This window comes from Lycorma delicatula, chromosome 5 (assembly GCF_047948215.1).
Source record: "Lycorma delicatula isolate Av1 chromosome 5, ASM4794821v1, whole genome shotgun sequence".
In the NCBI taxonomy this organism is placed as follows: Eukaryota; Metazoa; Arthropoda; class Insecta; order Hemiptera; family Fulgoridae; genus Lycorma; species Lycorma delicatula.
In genome coordinates, this window is record NC_134459.1 from 15,310,241 (window position 1) to 15,329,647 (window position 19,407).

Genomic DNA, 19,407 nt, shown 5'->3' on the forward strand with positions numbered 1-19,407 from the left:
TTCTTTGGTATATATGAAGTGATTTGCAACAGTTGATTTCATTATGTTTAATGGTCGTAAACATTCCGTGTAACTGTGAGTGAATCCATTCTGATTTTGTATTACTCCTTATATTCTTATATTTGTATTTACTCTGTAAACATTGATATTAACAATAACCAGGTTGGAGAAATAACCTAGTAACCCGATATAACTATTTATGTTTATTTATTTTATAAATTTATATTTATAAACTAACCAAACTTAAGCTGTACTTGGTTCGCTTGCTAACCTTGACTAATAAACAGTAATGTTTTCAGTATTTAAATAATAAATTCAGTAATTATTGCAATTATTTATTATTTAAATAATCAAAATATTACTGTTAATTAGTTGAGGTTAGCAAGTTTAAGTTAAGTTTGGTTAGAATATATCTATAATTATAAGCAATAATGCTTATATTATTAATATGTTAATATAGAGAATGTTTAAAATGTTTGGTATAAAACAGCATGTTAGTGTGTCATTGCGTTACAGGGTTATTTCTGCAAACTGGTTATTGTTAACATCAAAATTTCCTGCTATTTTTGGTTGTTTCTAGGTGAAAAACTTGCAAACATTTGGGAGGGGAGAGAAAAAATTACCAAGTACTTTTTCGTTTTATACCACCCAAAAATTCTTGCCCAAATCAACTCAAAAATAATTATGTTGAATAAAACAATTTTTAGGTGAGAAAACAGGGGAAAAAAATTTATTTTCAATTTTTAAAAAATGTTTTTTTTTGTCAGGAATCTTATTGATAAAAAATTTAATAAACATTATTGCTTATAATTATAGATATAAATTAACAAAACTTTATGTATGTTGTCCTGCTTTGTTTTACCTCCCTGTTATCTCTAGACTGAATAGATGAAATTTTTCAGTAATTTTTATATATATAAGATATTGATGTCTTTAATTTTTATCACAATTTATCAAGGGAAAAGGGATACAAATCTCATAACTACCATAACCAAAAATGTTACTCAAACAGTAGATAAATTTTTGTCATATAATTAAATGCTTCTTCAATAGCTAAGATAGTTTCTGATTATGTTGGTTGGGTCTTATTCAAATTCCAATAAAGGCGTAGGGGCAGAAAACAGTTTTTGGTTTTTTCTTTTACTTGCTCAAAGTCAAATTCTTGTATTTAGGTTATTCCGTTACATTAGTATGTCACTTTGGTTATGTATTATGGCAATTTAATTATGGATGTGTGATAGCCTAATTTTTTGCTTTGTTTCATCATTTATGTTTTGCTTTATCTTCAGACAGGATTCACTGATTTTTTATGAAATTTTATTACTTACATAGCATAGTGTTGTACGTTCCAAGTGTGGATGTGTAGATATTAACAAATCAGATACCATTTAATTTTGGTTACAAGTTAAGGGATGGGGAGATACAGTCCCATATCACAAAATTTTATAATAAAATTTTATAAAACCTTTATCTATAATTCTTTACTTATACTTTAATGTTCAACCTCACTTGGACAAAACTTCAAATAATTTTCCTGGTGAAGTTGAGTAAGTTATGCAACTCCTTGCCAGCTTTAAATTATTTTGTAATTATCATTTGACATGGTAATATTTTTTCTGTAAAAGAAATTGCTTTTAATTCTATTTTATAAAAGTTAGCGGGAAGACCTTTTAAATGAATCTGTAATCTAATAAAAATTGTAGTTAGTTTCTGTGCTCAGATTGCTTTAGATTTGATAGAGATGTATATTATCATTTTTTTGAAAGACTGACTATAGAGACTTTTTAAGAGAGTGACTATTGCTTTTAGCAAAAATAACCAGGTAATTTTACATATTCCTCACATCTATCAATAAATTGCAGCCCGGTGTACTTTGCACTACAAAAGTTGAACCTTTATTAATGTTTTAATAAATGCCTTGTATATAAAAATAGTTAGTTCAAACCAAAAGAGACACATGTATTTTTAAAGTATGTTAAAAAAAGTAACACGTTAGAATTTTAAAATCTATTGAATTTATTATGTAATTAATACAATTCAAAGTATAAAATATAAGTTAAAAACTTTTTCTTTCATCTGTTGTTTGGCTGGGTTGTTTCTATTCTTAAAACCTTTCTGTTGTGTGCTAATTTTTTAACCTTATTATATTTACTGCGTTCTACATTTTCTGATATCTCTTTCAAATATTGCACTTTTATCTTACTCCACAATTTTAATCTCAATTTATCTTTTATTTATTGAACATTCTTTCTTTCCTTTCCTATTAATTTTATGTCCTCTTCATTTAAAATTTGAAACATTGTGTAACATAATGTTTGAAAAGTTTCTATTTTTCTTTATTTTCATTTTAGTTTCATGTTTCACTCTATACAGTGCTACGATTCATACAAATATTTTAGAGAATTTCTTTCTGATTCATAGATCTCAATTTGATACGAACAGATTTAACTACATTTATAAACTCAAGAAAAATTTTGAACCTAATCACCAGCAGGAAAAATCACGTTGACATTCTTGTGGAATGTAAAAGACCCATTTATTTTTGATACTCCACCATACACCACCATACAGTTCTCATTTGGCCCCATCTGATATCCACTTGTTTAGTCCACTTAAGGAGGCAGTCATAAAAGTTTAATGGCAATGACAATGTCAAGGAAAAATTGGCTCTGACATCAAAACAAAAATTTCTACATACAGGCATAAATAAGCTGATTCAGAGGTGTTTAAAAGTGAAAGAAGTCACATTTTAGCTGCAGAGCAATTTTTGTCTTTATTTATTAATAACCCTTGTAAAACAACATGAATAATTGAAAACTAGAAAAATTGAAAATGAAACAAAATCTTTTTTTTCAGATGTATGAGTTATCATTTATACTATCTATTTTTGTAAAATTATCACACTTTCAAAACTTTTCAACTATCGGTAATGTATCATGTACATTATTAATTACATAGTCATAACGTACAGTTTTTTTAGCATCGTCTGGTGTTCTAACAGTTTATAGTATGATTACTATATACAGTTTATATATGATTACTAGATTTTATTGGATAATAGCCCTACAGTTAAATTAAGTTCAACAAAATTTCAAATAACCTAAAGGAGTGGAGAATACTGTCAGGCGAATTAAATAACAAAAAAAAACTATTGTAAATACTACTTTTATGGCAGTATAAATACTGTCATAAACAGCTCATTTTAGCAGTGCACGATTGAAAAATGCAGATAGTACATTTTTAAGTGAATTCTGCATTCATAGATTTTCAACAATACGGTGTAATTGTTGCTTATATATATTTAATAGTTCTGGAATATTTATTTTGGATAAATAATAATTTTCTTTTTATTTGATTAATAAATAGATTTTTGTTTTTTTACTCATGATTATAATTTGTAGTAATTGATTATACTATTATGTTGTGAATGCAGATCTATCCTTTTTATTAAACTATTAAAATAAACATAAAAATTATATTTTTTTAGAATCATTCTTTTGTTTTTTGTTACAGGTCCGATACTGGTAATTTACTACATAGGTTAAAGATTGTGGATCATTTTAACAGCATTAATGTGACTTAAATATTTATTTCTGTTAATGTAATACTAACGATTGGAAGGAGAAATACTTATTTTGTAGCTGGTGCTCCTTTTTCCAGTATATTAAACTAATTTTTTTACGATTTCATCAGCAATCTTGTTTATATTTATTTTGTTAATATGTGAATATTCAGATAAATATATGCATGGTATTTTAAGAAAAATATCGTGTTCGCCCCGGTAAGTTCCTCTGTAGGTTGTGTTTATTTTTTAGTTATGTGTGTTTTTTCTGGTTTTGTATGCATTTTATTCATTTGGTTAAGTTTACTTTTTTTTTTTTTTTTTTTTTTTTTTTTTGTCTTCAGTCATTTGACTGGTTTGATGCAGCTCTCCAAGATTCCCTATCTAGTGCTAGTCGTTTCATTTCAGTATACCCTCTACATCCTACATCCCCAACAATTTGTTTTACATACTCCAAACGTGGCCTGCCTACACAATTTTTCCCTTCTACCTGTCCTTCCAATATTAAAGCGACTATTCCAGCATGCCTTAGTATGTGGCCTATAAGTCTGTCTCTTCTTTTAACTATATTCTTCCAAATGCTTCTTTCTTCATCTATTTGCCGCAATACCTCTTCATTTGTCACTTTATCCACCCATCTGATTTTTAACATTCTCCTATAGCACCACATTTCAAAAGCTTCTAATCTTTTCTTCTCAGATACTCCGATTGTCCAAGTTTCACTTCCATATAAAGCGACACTCCAAACATACACTTTCAAAAATCTTTTCCTGAGATTTAAATTAATTTTTGATGTAAACAAATTATATTTCTTACTGAAGGCTCGTTTAGCTTGTGCTATTCGGCATTTTATATCGCTCCTGCTTCGTCCATCTTTAGTAATTTTACTTCCCAAATAACAAAATTCTTCTACCTCCATAATCTTTTCTCCTCCTATTTTCACATTCAGTGGTCCATCTTTGTTATTTCTACTACATTTCATTACTTTTGTTTTGTTCTTGTTTATTTTCATGCGATAGTTCTTGCGTAGGACTTCATCTATGCCGTTCATTGTTTCTTCTAAATCCTTTTTACTCTCGGCTAGAATTACTATATCATCAGCAAATCGTAGCATCTTTATCTTTTCACCTTGTACTGTTACTCCGAATCTAAATTGTTCTTTAACATCATTAACTGCTAGTTCCATGTAAAGATTAAAAAGTAACGGAGATAGGGAACATCCTTGTCGGACACCCTTTCTTATTAGGGCTTCTTTCTTATGTTCTTCAATTGTTACTGTTGCTGTTTGGTTCCTGTACATGTTAGCAATTGTTCTTCTATCTCTGTATTTGAACCCTAATTTTTTTAAAATGCTGAACATTTTATTCCAATCTACGTTATCGAAAGCCTTTTCTAGGTCTATAAACGCCAAGTATGTTGGTTTGTTTTTCTTTAATCTTCCTTCTACTATTAATCTGAGGCCTAAAATTGTTTCCCTTGTCCCTATACTTTTCCTGAAACCAAATTGGTCTTCTCCTAACACTTCTTCCACTCTCCTCTCAATTCTTCTGTATAAAATTCTAGTTAAGATTTTTGATGCATGACTAGTTAAACTAATTGTTCTGTATTCTTCACATTTATCTGCCCCTGCTTTCTTTGGTATCATAACTATAACACTTTTTTTGAAGTCTGACGGAAATTCCCCTTTTTCATAAATATTACACACCAGTTTGTATAATCTATCAATCGCTTCCTCACCTGCACTGCGCAGTAATTCTACAGGTATTCCGTCTATTCCAGGAGCCTTTCTGCCATTTAAATCGTTTAATGCTCTCTTAAATTCAGATCTCAGTATTGTTTCTCCCATTTCATCCTCCTCAACTTCCTCTTCTTCCTCTATAACACCATTTTCTAATTCATTTCCTCCGTATAACTCTTCAATATATTCCACCCATCTATAGACTTTACCTTTCGTATTATATATTGGTGTACCATCTTTGTTTAACACATTATTACATTTTAATTTATGTACCCCAAAATTTTCCTTAACTTTCCTGTATGCTCCGTCTATTTTACCAATGTTCATTTCTCTTTCCACTTCTGAACACTTTTCTTTAATCCACTCTTCTTTCGCCAGTTTGCATTTCCTATTTATAGCATTTCTTAATTGCCGATAGTTCCTTTTACTTTCTTCATCATTAGCATTCTTATATTTTCTACGTTCATCCATCAGCTGCAATATATCGTCTGAAACCCAAGGTTTTCTACCAGTTCTCTTTATTCCGCCTAAGTTTGCTTCTGCTCATTTAAGAATTTCCTTTTTAACATTCTCCCATTCTTCTTCTACATTTTCTACCATATCTTTTTTACTCAGACCTCTTGCGATGTCCTCCTCAAAAATCTTCTTTACCTCCTCTTCCTCAAGCTTCTCTAAATTCCACCGATTCATCTGACAACTTTTCTTCAGGTTTTTAAACCCCAATCTACATTTCATTATCACCAAATTATGGTCGCTATCAATGTCTATCAATGTCAACAAATAAGTTTACTTATGTCGCGTTAATACACTTTCGTAAAAATTATTAGAAACTGGATTTTAATTTTTTTATTGATTATTATATTGTATAATTAGCTGTACAAAAGGTATGTAAAACATGAGTATATCTTGAAAAGAATTGGAAAAAAAAAATTTTTCACGCATGTTTTTTAAAAAATTGCAATTCCGGTTCATATAATTTACTTCTTGCATTGAATAATTTTTAGGGGGATTTTCTTTTATTCAGATTTTTTTGTAATATCATATATGCTATTTTTAACTGTTTGTAGAACTCTATTCATTAATAAATGTTTATGTTACTGTATTGCCTTGGTTTAGTTGTTCGGTTCGCTTTAGTAGAGTGAGTTGTGTAGTTGTTTGATTTTTGCGTATGTATTGAGCATGTTCTGTGTGTGTTTAGTTGAAGTACTTAGAAAATTGTTAAAAAGAATGTTGGTAGGATACAAATATACGATCAGCCCTTCAAAAGTACAGCCTGATTCTAACGCAGATACTAAAATTCAAGAAAATGTTTGTGTTAATTATTCACTATCATCACCATATTTTCTAACAGGTAATAATAATTTTTTTATGATTATTATTAGATAATATAACTATTGTTTCATTAATATCATGAAGATAATTTTTATGACGAATAAATTTTTTTTTTTGTTTTCAGGTACATGTGTTACATATAAAAATTTTTGCTCAATATTAAATTCATCCTATTTCAAAAAGGTGTTCGGTATGACAAATACATGATGTTCAGTATTAATTCCATAACGGTAGTAAACATTTTTCTCAGTAACTTAGTGCTATATTTTTTGTTGGTTTATAATTATAAGATTTTATTTGGAAAACTTCCATGTATAGTTAATTAATATTATAATTGATTATTGTTTGAGATTTTAAGAATATGTTTATTTGTGTTTCAGATGCACGAGTTGTCATATAAGTACTGTACTTATTTTAAAATTATGCCACTTTCAAGCTGATTAATGTATCCTCTTCAGTATAATTTAAATAGCGGTAATGTACAGTTTTGTTAGCATCGTCATATTAACTAACAGGTTTTACTTATTATACGATTATTAGTTTTATTGTATTTTAGGCACATAGATAATAATAAAATCATAAATTTTTGTTTAAGACTATTAAATTACTTTTAAAATTATTATTTTTTTTTTTGTTTCAGATGTAATTGTTATCATTTAACACATTACTCATTTTAAAAATGGATGCTTTCAAGACTGCTTGACAGTGAGTAAAATACGAGGGACGATCAGAAAGTAAGTTACACCCGGTCTATGAAACAAACATATATTTATAAGACAAACCTACATGTTTTTATATATTTTTTGACTGCCTGTTTTTTTGTGTCTCCATTTATGTGTTTCGCTTTCAGTTTAAATAGTGTAATGTAGCACCCAGCTCTCATCCTCTATGTGGACTTCTTTCAAAACATGTGGACCAATCGTGGAATAATATTGATGAAAATAAAAGAACTGATGCAAAAAGTTGACGTTTGTGGTTGTCGGTCAACAGATGTGGCACAATTTATGCACACATGTTGGGGTAACCAAGCTGATCGTGAATGAAATCGCATACTTTCACAAACGTTATCTTAACTTACAATTTCTCCAATTTTACTGCGCCGGTTACTCATTATCATTTCATTCACGGTTTCCGATAAACCCATCGTGTTTTCAGTTAAGTGATCCCAAAAAAAGTTAGCTTTGGGATGAAAGTTGACACCGTGTAAGTCGTGGGGGTTTCATCCTATGGCTATTTTGTTCTCTCCACCCACACGCATCAGTGGGGAATCAGGGCTTACTGATGGTGACAATGGTGACCCTCGACATATGATGAACCTGTCAGGAGTGCGGGAAGGACATGTGCTAAGCGAGTCTGGATCTGATAGGCTGTCCCCGGGAAGGTTAATCCTTCAACAGATTAACACGCTGGCAATGTGGAAAAGGAGGTTGGCATGTTTTCAATATAGCGGGAGGAATCTGGACGGATAAGCTCCTTAGATAGGAGCAAGAAAGGGTGGGCTAAGACTTTATTCATAGCACTTCAAGGTGATAGTGTTATCCTAAAACAAGAAGAAGTACTCTACTTATTTTATAATTATGCTACTTTCAAGACTTCTGAATTGATTAATATATCATGTTCAGTTTAATTTACTTAGTGGTAATGTACAGTTTTGTTAGCATCATCATATTTTCTAACAGTTTTTACTTATTATATGATTATTAGAATTGATGTATAATAAGCCCATAAATTAATAATAAAATTATAAATTTTTGTTTAAGATTATTAAAATACTTTTAAAATTATTATTTTTTTTTTGTTTCAGATGTTAGTGTTATCATTAAAACTCTCTACTTATTTTAAAAATTGATGCTTTCAAGACTGCTTGACAATCAGTAAAATACGAGGGATGATCAGAAAGTAAGTTAACCCCGTTCTATGAAACAAACATATATTCATAAGACAATTCCGTTTTGCTGAACAAAAACCTATATATTTTTTGACAAAATCGCCAACATTTTTCATACATTGTGACAAGTTTTTTAATTTCAATCTCATCAAAATTTAATATAAATTTCTTCAACCATTTAAGGATTGCTAAACCCTGCCCTTGGTTTAGCTTGAGAGGACAAAACAGTTGGTGGTCGACGGTGCAAAGTCAGGGCTGTAAGGCGGATGAGACCACACTTCCCATTACAATTTTTGCAGTAATTTTGTTGTCATATGAGGTGAATTACGAGCAGCATTGTTGTGAAGAAAAATAAGCTTATCCCTTAATCTTCCGTGATTTTGAATTTTAATGAATTTACAAAACTTTTTTAAATCCTCTGCAAGATTTGGCATTGACTGTTGTTACTCAGGACATAAATTAAACTACAAACAACTCGCTCAGAATCTAAAATGTCTGTCAGCATAAAATCTTTGAACATGTGGGGATGTTTTCAAATTTTATGGCTGCCTGTATTTTTCTGTCTCCATTTATGTGTTGCTCATTCAGTTTAAATAGTGTAATGAAGCACCCAGCCATCATCCCCTATGCTGATTTCTTTCAATACCTATGGACCAGTCGTGGAATAATGTTGAAGAAAAAAAAGAGCTGACGCAAATCGTTGATGTTTGTGGTTGTTGGTCAACAGATGTGGCACCATTTGTGCACACATTTTGGGGATACCAAACTGATCGTGAATGATATTGCATACACAATACTTTCGCTGATGTTATGTTCACTTGCAATTTCTCCAATTTTAGTGCGCCGGTTACTCATGATCATTTCATTCATGGTTTCCGATTTACCCATCGTGTTGTCAGTTTAGTGACGCCCAAACAGTTAAATTGGGATGAAACTTAACACCATGTAAGTCGATTATAAAATAATTATTGTTTTTATTTTTATGTTATTAGCCAGTAATTGTCACTAAAGTTGTCAATGAAAGACTAAATGTAAAAGATGTAGGAAAGTCAGGGTTCTGTAATCGCACAAGTATTTGGTAAGGGTGGTCCTAGCACATCCCTGAATGGTCTATATTTTGGAAAACAGGAAAATATTAACATAAAAAATGTTTGCTACTATTTTGAATAGTAACTCGATGCTTCTATAGTGTGTCTATGCAAACCATAGAAATTGAATAGTTTTTTCTCTTATCAGACCTGGGCTCCGTTAATTGTATTTGAGCAGTTGTGTTGTTTAGAATTAAACTGTACCCCTTAGAGAACTTACATGTTTATAGTTGTTATTGGTAATCGTAGTAGTAAACATCCCATCTATCAATGGACTGCGAGAGCTGCACGGTGTTGCAACCTCGCCCAAGTCTTGAAATTCTTCCGAAACAAAAGGTCAATTGTTGTAAAATGAAGATAAGTGTAAATTTAACCAAGATATGGGACATGCAGTTGTACAACCTCATGCGGGGTCGATTTTAGGATAGCGATAGGAGTAAGCACAATGATAAGATCTTTGTCAATGTGATTTGTATTGGTGAAAATTAACCTGGCAATATGCTTGCGAAGCGTGTGGCAATTGTTGTAAGGCAAACTGATAATTTTTTACCTGTTTTTATTTCCTCCATTAAATGTAATAGAAATTATTAATAATAAATAATAATAGTAAATTAATAAAAATTATCAGCTTGCATTACGGTGTGCAAGTGTACTTCTGGGTTAATTGTCTGCAATAACTTGATTGTTTGTCAATGGAGTTTTATAAATGAGGTGTCATTTTGTTCAAAATGAAATGCTTAATAATTTTATAATAAGAAAAAATTTGATTTATAAATAATTACTAAGATATTGAAAATTAAAAAGTAAGATGGCTGCCATTTTGAAATTTTTGAAGGTGACGACAAATTTTTTTATATTTTTTAGAGTAAAGAGTCTTAGATTTGCCAAATTTAATTGAAGTAGGTTTATCCATTCCTGAGAAATAATTTCTTTGTTGAAAATCAAAAAATGGTTACCCGATTGGATAGGCAATTTATATGACCTATCAGAAATACTGTTGAAACTTTCATTGGTAGTAAGAATAATGGAATGTGATCCTAATGCTACAGTTGATATGGTTGCTAACTTGATAATTGCTTCAGAATTGCATTTATATAACAGGTGAATTAACATTTGTGTTGTTAACGAAATCGGTTTTTAATTTTAAACTAAACTAGAGGTAAACTTATTGAAATGAATAAACAATATGCGTATATTACCAGTATAGCCTGTCTATTACCCTGGTACCTATGTTTTATGGCATAACCCACTATCCTATCATATGGTTTTTTCAGGCAGTATTATAGAAATACCCAAGAAAACTAGTTTATTATTTTCCAGTAAGTTTCATCTTCAGGAGATTATAAATCTATTCCAGTAGATCCAGTTGTCACTTCAAAAGTATTATATCATCAGAATAATGTGTTTTGTAGATCAACATAACTATTGTATGCACATATTTTTAATTAAATACTGTAAAAATTAGATCATTGGGACTGCCTTTATAGTTTTGTTTTAAGAATTTGCACATTATAAAATCAGCACTGCCTATGGAGTCTTTTGCAATCAATCCAATGACAAAAAAACACTATTAAGGTACTAGTAAACATCCGTATGATAATTAAATGGTATCCTGAATCAGATATCAAAATAACCCAAATAACAATGACCTTTAAAACTCTTGATTGGTACTTTCATTTTCTGTATTCTGAAGTAATAATGATTAATAAATTCCAAAATAATCTACTTTATATCTATGGATCATATTGAATTATAAGTGTATTTCATATATTTGTAAAAATGAACAGTCCTGAATTTATCACCCCAAATCTATAAACAGGAATGGTTTATTTTAAAAAGTAGTAGCGGTAGTGTTGAGTACTGCTTACCTTTTTTAGCTTTATTCTTTTATCACTTGTTGATGTGTTTGGAACCACTCCATTAACAAAACTTACTGTAGTAGTACTGTTAAATTTCTGTTAATCTTTATATAGCATTTGGTCAACTTATATAGCATTTAGTCCTTATATTTGACATCATGCCTTATCTGGCCTTCTTTTTATTTATTTGTAATTAATGGTTATACTTATCTTTTAATTTTATTTATCTATTTCCTGTTTCCAATAAATTCAGGTTCTTGAAAAGGACATCCACTTGTTTGTTGATCTGCTTGTCTATGTTTACTTGTTGTTATTTAATTTAATTTGTAAAATGTTCATTCTTCTTTCTTTAATAAGTTGACAATTAATTTCATTGATTCTTCCATTTTCATTGGAGTATGCCCTTTTATTAAATTCGTTGTATAATTAGAATCTTGTTTTTGATTTTTAAAAGATCTTAAGTGTTTGTTAAAATATAATTTTCATTTTCTTCATGTTTGTCCAATATATGTTGCATTGAACAAGTGATAAAAGAATGAAGATAAGAAAGGTAAGCAGTACACAACATAGAAACTATTGTGAGGTTAGCAAAAAAGATAATAGTAATTATTATCTTAATAACAATTATAGTAGCAATAGGTTTACTTGAAAATAGTATTTGTTATTTTTTGAAAGTAAAATTAAAATATGACGTGTGTGATTTTTTTTTTGTACTCATAATGTATTCTTTTCCAGGTAGAAGCCATGAAACATAATGCCTGGAATCTCCAAAACGTTACAAGCAAGTAGCCACATTGAATCACAATGTATGGACTATTGTGGAGAGCCCACACTAAGGAATAACCGTTAAAAAAGATTACCAGCTCTTCTGTTGTTAGGATCAATAAAATTAACAATTGGTATGACCTTAACAAAATAATTTAAAAGCTAAACTATAACTAATAATTTATATGTTAATTAATAATAAACTACAACTAATACTTAAGTTATAATGAACTACAATTATACTTTCCATTCAGTTTTTCCTTAGATGTTTATTAGTTGAGTATAATTTTTGACAGTATTTTTTAAAAAAGTAGAAAAGCCAGAAATAAAAATTGACCCTTAAATAGATATCAGAGTCAAAGATAGAATTATGGATAATAAATATTCTCGTAAGTAATTTTAGGTACACCTGTTTGGAGGTAAGTTATCAAACTGATAAATGAGTACTAAGAATGTAGTAAATTTGTTGGATCTTTTCCTTTACGTGTCGAGGAGTTTTTTTTTCAGAAATTATGTAATTTTTATGATCTTAAACTACGATGCTATTAACAAACAAACAAAAAATGGAGAATTGTCCTTACTTGTCATTTTGGAGGTTAATCTTTCAGGATTTGTTAAAAAAAATCATGATCTTGGTACTGCTGGTTTCACATAAATTCAACAAGATATGACTCAAACAGTTTACTACTGGTGGTGCAGTTAATTTTATTCTGTTGTTTGGCAGACCTCTACATACTTACATACAGGACTGTGCACTCCTGTTTGTGGGTTAACAAAAATTGTGCTGAGCAATTGACCATTTGATGTTAATATCCATTAAGTTTTGAATGTCACGATTCACACATAACCTTTGTGTTATGATTAATCTCCAGCTCCTCCTGACAAAACTTTACAGGTTAGCTTCTTTGCCTACCAATAAATGAAAAACATAATTTTGTTGAATGGTAATCTAGACCAATAAGAAGAGTTTTTGAGTTAACTGTTTGTATTTGTACAATCATCACAGGAACACATCCTTTGATCGTGTGCAGCCATACACAAAATTGTCTCAAGACCATGTTGATAAATGCAAGGTTTGTGTATATACCATGTTTCTGTAAAATCATGCCACCATTGTTTTCATTTGCAATTTGTTCCATGAGACAAATAACACTCATGACAACTATGGAAATAAACATGTGACTGACAATATGTACTTATAAAATTGTTTATAGCCGACATCGATAACTGTATGTTCGAACACACAAAACATCATATGTTATCAAAACATAATGCATGATAAAGAATGTTTATAATATACAATTGGTATATGACTTGTCATGTCTTGTATGTTTTTTTAAAGATTAGTATATTTTATGTTCAAAATAAAACGACAAATAAATCAAAAGAATATAATGAAAAATAATTTCTTTACCTTAACTGAAAAGATCGAACCTTAGGCTAGGATTTAAGCTAGAAGATAGTTACAGAATAAAAAGAAACTAAGAGTAGAATCATCCAACTTACACAAACTTACAAACTATGAATTCCCCCCCTAAAAAAAATACAGAAACACAAACTCAAATGAATTCGTATTTATTTTTTACTTATTATTATGTTTTACTTAGTACATTTTACTCCTTTGAACCAAATTGTACCTTTGTTCAAACATCATACCATGCACCCATGTTTTATCACCTATTATAACAATTCTGAAATTGTTCGTACCACTTTATAAACCCATAGTGCTGATGCTGACACAACATCCTTGCCAGAAGCCTTCTCTAACATTTTCACCACTTCACTTAGCTTTAATAGATTTTTAATGCAAATCCTTTGTTCCATAATTTTTAAACAAAGAAATCTGCAGTTAGAATAAAATGCATCATAATTACTCGGCTGGCAAATTTGAACTACACATCTAATATTAATATACATTATAGATACTACCGCCATCACATAGAAAAAAGATGAACTTGGTTGAAAAGATGTAGCGTACAGAATTAAGATATTCTGTTTTAGTTTTTTATCACAATATGTATATTCCAGGATTACAATACAAATAACTGTCCAAATCCTTTTATTATTAGGATCAAACTCCATGTCTAACTCATGATTTAATGAATCATAAAAAAAATATTCTTTATTCCTAAAGCTTCATTACCATAAAATAAGTTAAAAATTGCATTAATATTTTTTAAATCCAATGCTGTAATTTTTTACATTTTCTAAAGTATGTAAAAAATACTTTAGAAAATTTGTTATATTATGGTTTAAAAATAATTTTTTAAAAAAATATTTCATTTACCAATATGCTAGGTTTGATTATTTTATTTGAATAATTTTAATAAAGCACAATAATTTATGTCAACTTATCTAACGATACAGTTTGGGTGAATCCAGACTATTCACCCTCTGGGTTTTGAAGCCTGTTTCATTTGAAAAAACATTGGGGGCCTCCAGAGGTAGTTGAGTTTAAAAATGGCATATTTAACAGCAAATTTACATATAAGAATAATAATTGCACATATGTATGAGAATGGGAGAGGCAAAAACAGGCCCGTCTGAGTTGGTAGATTACTCCATCGCCTATCCACTTGAAAATTATTAAATAGCTCACTTTTATTTTAGTGCAACTTTTTCTTGCAAAGGCCTGAAGTTAATTATCAGCACCTTTTTTCTTTTTTTTTTTTTTAGAAGTTCCCAGTAGCACTCTTGTTATTGTTGTCAATCTTTTAATTGATTAGGAATCCCTTTAAGTATGTAAGTATGTAACCTAATAATACTGGGTGTTTGAGAATTATATGAACAACTTTGATGTCTTGTTAAAAGAAGTTATAGTCCTATTAATGAATGGTTGGGTTCTTTTTTATAGGTAACTCAAAGTTTCCCATGGCAAATACTAGGTATTGCTGTGAGCTCTGATTGCATACAAAACTGCATACATCAGTTGCCATGAATCCACAGATGAAAGCACAATATGTATAGTGGTTTATTGAAACAAAATCAGACACACAAGTTCGACACAATTTTAGAACTCTGTGTAATTTAAAGCCACTCTCTAGGTTAATTATTCATTCATGGTGTGATAAATTTAAAGAAACTGACAGTGTTAAACATAAGAAGGGTGCAGGCATGCCTAGAACATAGATGAAAAAAACTGAGGTCTTTTGTTTGCAGCCCTGGAATGTCAACTTAGGAGTGCAGCGTGCGAGTTAAATCTTCCATGATCTACCATTCATGTTGTTCTGAAGAAACGATTAAAATTGTGTCAAGCACATTACAACAAGATTACAAGATCGCACTGTTAAGAAGGAATTTTTTTGTGGAATCCTATGCGGTCATAATATATAATAACCACAAAATGAAAATATTATATTAAAAATAATTCACTAGTAGTTTCTGAAAACTGCAATATTACAGTTCTGAGGTGGAATAGCAAACAATGTTTTTAATCTATTGTATAATAATTTATCTTGCATAATAGTTTACAAAAGAAAATGGCACTAGCACATAAACGATTTCACCTGATTCCAGAATCTTCTACACTGATAATGGAATGTATGTTATACTGACTAAAAAAATAAGACAAATGAATTTTTGTTTAAACCCAAATTAGAGAATATTTAGATAACAAAAATACATATCAAGTAATAATAGTTTTTTTTTTTTTAGTCTTCAGTCATTTGACTGGTTTGATGCAGCTCCGAGATTCCCTATCTAGTGCTAGTCGTTTCATTTCAGTATACCCTCTACATCCTACATCCCTAACAATTTGTTTTACATATTCCAAACGTGGCCTGCCTACACAATTTTTCCCTTCTACCTATCCTTCCAATATTAAAGCGACTATTCCAGGATGCCTTAGTATGTGGCCTATAAGTCTGTCTCTTCTTTTAGCTATATTTTTCCAAATGCTACTTTCTTCATATATTTGCCGCAACACATCTTCATTTGTCCCTTTATCCACCCATTTGATTTTTAACATTCTCCTATAGCACCACATTTCAAAAGCTTCTAATCTTTTCTTAGATACTCTGATCGTCCAAGTTTCACTTCCATATAAAGCAACACTCCAAACGTATACATTTAAATTAATTTTTGATGTAAACAATTTATATTTCTGACTGAAGGCTTGTTTCGCTCGTGCTATTCGACATTTTATGTCGCTCCTGCTTCGTTCATCCTTAGTAATTCTACTTCCCAAATAACAAAATTCTTCTACCTCCATAATCTTTTCTCCTCCTATTTTCACATTCAGTAGTCCATCTTCGTTATTTCTACTACTTACATTACTTTACTTTGGTTTTTTTCTTGTTTATTTTCATGCGGTAGTTATTGCGTAGGACTTCATCCATGCCATTCATTGTTTCTTCTAAATCCTTTTTACTCTCAGCTAGAATTACTATCTGCAAATCGTAGCATCTTTATCTTTTCACCTTGTACTGTTACTCTGAATCTAAATTGTTCTTTAACATAACTAACTGCTAGTTCTATGTAAAGATTAAAAAGTACGGTGATAGGGACATCCTTGTCGGACTCCCTTACTTATTACAGCTTCTTTCTTATGTTCTTCAATTATTACTGTTGCTGTTTGGTTCCTATAAATGTTAGCAATTATTCTTCTATCTCTGTATTTGAACCCTAAGTTTTTTAAAATGCTGAACATTTTATTCCAGTCTACGTTATTGAATGCCTTTTCTAGGTCTATAAATGCCAAGTATGTAGGTTTGTTTTTCGTTCATCTTTCTTCTACTATTAATCTGAGGCCTAAAATTTCTTTCCTTGTCCCTCTATACTTTTCCTGAAACCGAATTGGTCTTCTCCCAAAACTTCTTCCACTCTCCTCTCAATTCCTCTGTACAGAATTCTAGTTAAAATTTTTGATTCATGACAAGTTAAGGTAATTGATCTGTATTCTTCACATTTATCTGCTCCTGCTTTCTTTGGTATCATGACTATAACACTTTTTATGAAGTCTGACGGAACTTCCCTTTTCCATAAATATTACACACCAGTGTGTATAATCTATCAATTGCTTCCTCACCTGCACTGCGCAGTAATTACAGGTACTCTGTCTGTTCTAGGAGCCTTTCTGCCATTCTAATCTTTTAATACTTTCTTAAATTCAGGTGTCAGTATTGTTTCTCCCATTTCATCCTCTTCAACTTCCTTTTCTTCCTCTATAACACCATTTTCTGATTCATTTCCTCTGTATAACTCTTCAATATATTCCACCTAGCTATCGACTTTACCTTTCATATTATAAATCAGTGGTGTACCATCCTTGTTTAACACATTATTGGATTTTAATGTATGTACCCCAAAATTATCCTTAACTTTCCTGTATCCTCTGTCTATTTTATCTATGTTCATTTGTCTTTCCACTTCTGAACTTTTCTTTAATCCACTCTTCTTTTGCTAGTTTGCACTTCCTGTTTATAGTATTTCTTAATTGTTGATAGTTACTTTTACTTTCTTCATCACTAGCATTCTTATATTTTCTACGTTCATCCATCAGCTGCAATATATCATCTGAAATCCAAGGTTTTCTGTCAGTTCTCTTTGTTCCACCTAAGTTCGCTTCTGCTGATTTAAGAATTTCCTTTTTAACATTCTCCCATTCTTCTACATTTTCTATCTTTTTTACTCAGACCTCTTGCGATGTCTTCCTCAAAAATCTTCTTTACCTCCTCTTCCTCAAGCTTCTCTAAATTCCACCGATTCATCCGACACCTTTTCTTCAGGCTTTTAAACCTCAATCTACATTTCATTATCACTAAATAATGGTTGCTATCAATATCTGCTCCAGGGTAAGTTTTGCAGTCAATGAGTTGATTTCTAAATCAACTGCAGGTATCAGATTATTATTTATTATTATTATTTATTATTAATTATTTATTATTCACCTTAACGATACCTGCAGTATCGTTAAGGTGAATAATAAATAATTCAATATTAAAAAAAAGTGAAAAAATATCAGAAGATTTAATGAAATAAAATTTTTTGTACTTTTCATTTAAAAAAAAAATATGTTAATGTAATTTAATAGGTGTACAAGGAAATCATGTGTTGTCCACGTCAGACTTTTTATTTTATAATTATTTTACATAACCATACATATTTTATGACATGTAATTTTTCAAGTGTGAGGGATTTAAATTTGTTATTGTTGATTTTTAAAACTGACATTTTCTAAATTGAAAAAATGTGTTCAGTAGGAACAAAATAATTTAATGTTTCTCTAATTGTGATACCATTTCTTAAATTGCTTTTTTGCGTATATTACAGATTAGTAAATGCAATTTTTCTATCATCCTTAGTTTTAAATAAATTATGCTTCACAAAAAATGTAGTTAAGATCTGTAAAATTTATAATTTTGCTTGGCCATACCTGCGTTAGAATGATTTCTCTGATGCGTTTCTTTAATAAATAGCTTCAGGCACATCCCAAATTAATATCCAACAGTAATCGACTAGCATGTTAGTAATCCATTTCCCTTAATAGCGGCTTTCCTTCACCAAAATATCTTGGTGGAAATGTTCACCGTGTTCGTCACTTACGTTTCCAAGGTTGTCTAGGAAAAAATCCATATGTGAGTGGAGAAAATGTATTTTGAAAGACATATTTCATACCATAGCTCTGTTTGAAGTAAGAAGTTGATTACTAATATCGTGGTAATTTTGGATTTTTGATTGTCAAGAAAAGTTTTACAAACATCCTTAAATGAAGCCCAAGCTGCACTTTCTGCATTATTTAACTTAAAGAATTGAAGATTTAACTTTAAGAATTAAATACATCATATTTGACCAAGAATTAAATACATCATCTTTGACCAATTCTCTTATTTGAGGACCAACAAATATTACTTTTTTAATTTTTCCTTCACTTACATTTGGAAATTTCTGCCTGATGTACAAAAATCCTGGACTATCCTTCTTCATTGCTTTAAAAATTTATCATTAGCCCTAGCTTGATATGAAGAGGAAGTAAAAATATTCTTTTAACCAAGGGCTCATGAATAATATTTTTCCCATTTGGAGTTAAGTTGTCTTGTTTTTTCCACTCTCTGGTAACATAATGTGTATCCCTAGCTTGGCTGTCCCATTCGCAAAGAAAATGCATGTACTTAGTATGCCTAACAAAATAGCTAAAACTTCCAAATCACCACGTATTTTCCAGCCTTGTTTTTTAT

The 19,407-nt window shown here is 30.2% G+C and overlaps 1 long non-coding RNA gene across 2 annotated transcripts in view; it reads left to right on the forward strand.

The window, feature by feature from the left end:
* The window catches only part of LOC142324745 (uncharacterized), a 185,984-nt gene that overhangs the window by 118,586 nt on the left and 47,991 nt on the right, over positions 1 to 19,407 (forward strand). Inside the window, exons 3-8 of one of the 2 annotated variants that reach the window (XR_012756379.1) lie at positions 3,514 to 3,781; positions 6,757 to 6,862; positions 7,013 to 7,147; positions 7,273 to 7,366; positions 8,437 to 8,531; positions 12,203 to 12,366. This is a non-coding gene — a long non-coding RNA (uncharacterized LOC142324745). The remainder of the gene's footprint in view (positions 1 to 3,513; positions 3,782 to 6,756; positions 6,863 to 7,012; positions 7,148 to 7,272; positions 7,367 to 8,436; positions 8,532 to 12,202; positions 12,367 to 19,407) is intronic. The other variant, XR_012756380.1, reaches the window with a different exon arrangement.